The following is a 2,732-nucleotide window of genomic DNA, read 5'->3' as shown; positions in this document are numbered from 1 at the left end:
CCTCTTCTTTCACTTCTTTCTTTGGGCTCTGTTTTTCTTCTTATTGTGTTCTCCTTTTCTCTTTTTGAAGAGTAGCATTTTTATCCTGCAAAATAATATCTCAAATGGTGCACAATTTTTCTTTAACCACCAACACTAAACTTCTATATTTGTCAAATTTCTAAGTGTAAGTGTCTTAAATGATATAAAGATGAAGTTAGGATACTTGTGGTGAACAGAAAAAATTATGAACAGGGGTTAAATGGCTTTGAAAGTACCAAGTGTGGGCCATTGGCACTAGGCGCCATGCAATGTAATGAGCTTCGTGCTTGTTGGCACTGGGCACCAACTACTGGTGCTAGGCGCCATGCAAGGTAAAAAAGAAAGAAGCACTGAAGGCGCTGGGCACCAACCATGGGTGTTGGGCGCCATGCAACGTAACAAAGCAAGACACATCGAAGACACTGGGCGCCAACCATGTGACTAGCTTAATGTTTGTTAGCGCTAGCCGCCTACCATGGGCGCTGGGTACCCATCTTTCGTTACGAGCTTCATGCCTCGAAGGCGCTGGGCGCGGGTCAAGCCATGGGTGTAACACCCTAACTTTTAGCACCTCATGATCATACTAAATGTCCGAGCACTACTAAACTCTAAACCTTTTTATTTTATACTATTTTTATTTAATAGCAAGCCTTTACGAATACAGACCAGAATTTTAATAAAGAAAATGAAAAGTATTTACTTTAAACTACTTAGCCAAAATGATACATATATATATAATCACATAGCATCACATACATAGACGTATTCCAAGATACTCAAATACAAGTCCTACCCCTCTAAAAATCAAAGGCAATAAACAGCGAGGGAAAAATAAAATCTAAGACTAAACCAAATGCAGAAAATACGGATATGTATATATGTACATAAAAATTTGAATTTCAGTCACGGCTCTGTGCCAAGGATTCCTGAACCTTTTGCAGAAAAGGAAATCTGTCTGGGGATAAGAACGTCGTCCTCGCATGTTCTCAGTAGGGTAAGTGAATGGCGTAAAAATATAGAATAAAATACAAATAGTTAATTCACGTCCCAAAAATAGTTTTCTCTATTAAACCCAAAAAATTATTCCTAAGTCCTACTTAAAACCATTTAAATCCCTTTCGTTAAGTCACATTACTTAAATAAAGTCTCGGTCACGTTAACAGTTCATCAGCCACAAGCAGCATTCCCCAATATATTACTAAGTTTGCAACATCAACAAAATATCCAATTAGGCACACAAGCAAATCACCAAGGCAAACAAGACAATCACAGGAAAATTGAATAAACAACCACAATCAAATCCAAGTGCGCAAACAAATTATGATCCATGCCTGTTCCTAGTGCAGGCTATGAGCTCATGCGTCGGTTGTCTACCCACAACCTGACGTTATTTGGAGTGAACCCCGAATATGGTTTCTCTACTGTGTCAGTTAGACACATTGGTATCATCATGGGCGAATCCATGTCAGTTAGGATACCTTGGTATCACGGTTATCCGTGTCAGTTAGGCCATATCATAATAGCTATTTAATGTGCATCACAGTAAGAAACAGTGCTATCAGTTAGATAAACATTCCCGCATTAGCAATCTTAGGCTATCTGTTAGGCGGGCACTTTCGCATTAGCAGTTTCGCACAAAGGCCCAGTTAAACAAAAAATTATCAATTATCTTTTTCAATCTGGCTATCAGTTAGGCGGACACTTTCGCATTAGCACTTTGGCACAAAGGCTCATCCAAACATACATTTCTCATGAATAATTATCCGTTTTCAATTATTTCTTTCATTCATGGTTTTTCATTTTCTTTCTTTTCATCATACCTCCACATCACCAAATAATCAATCTTACATCCTGGTGCGCAGAAATTGTGATTACACTTTGATTATGTAAAATTCATTGCTCTTTCTTTCCCTGGTAATGGCGCCAAAAACATGATGCCAATACCATGGTTCACAACTTCGCACAACTAACCAGCAAGTGCACTGGGTCGTCCAAGTAATTCCTTACGTGAGTAAGGGTCGAATCCCACGGAGATTGTTGGTATGAAGCAAGCTATGGTCACCTTGTAAATCTCAGTCAGGCGGATATATAATAGTAATGGGGTTTTCGAAAATAATTAATAAAACAGGGATAGAAATACTTATGTAAATCATTGGTGAGAATTTCAGATAAGCGAATAGAGATGCTTTCGTTCCTCTGAACCTCTGCTTTCCTACTATCTTCATCCAATCAGTCTTACTCCTTTCCATGGTTGGCTTTATGTAATGCATCACCATTGTCAAGGGCTACTTTCGGTCTTCTCTTGGGAAAATGATCCAAATGCCCTGTCACGGCATGGCTAATCGTCTGGAGGCATCACCCTTGTCAATGGTTACATCCTATCCTCTCAGTGAAAGTGGTCAACGCACCCTGTCACGGCACGGCTATTCATCTGTCGGTTCTCGATCATGCTGGAATAGGATTTACTATCCTTTTGCATCTGTCGTTACACCCAGCAATCGCGAGTTTGAAGCTCGTCACAGTCATTCAATCATTGAATCCTACTCGGAATACCACAGACAGGGTTTAGACTTTCCGGATTCTCTTTAATGCCGCCATCATTCTAGCTTACACCACGAAGATCCCAATATCTCGGACTCGGTCTCCTGTATTAGTAATCTAAGAGATATTCGTTCAATCGGAGGTAGAACGGGAGTGGTTGTCAGGCACGC

Source organism: Arachis ipaensis, chromosome B07 (genome assembly GCF_000816755.2).
Source record: "Arachis ipaensis cultivar K30076 chromosome B07, Araip1.1, whole genome shotgun sequence".
NCBI classification, from domain to species: Eukaryota; Viridiplantae; Streptophyta; class Magnoliopsida; order Fabales; family Fabaceae; genus Arachis; species Arachis ipaensis.
This window is presented reverse-complemented; position numbering follows the sequence as displayed.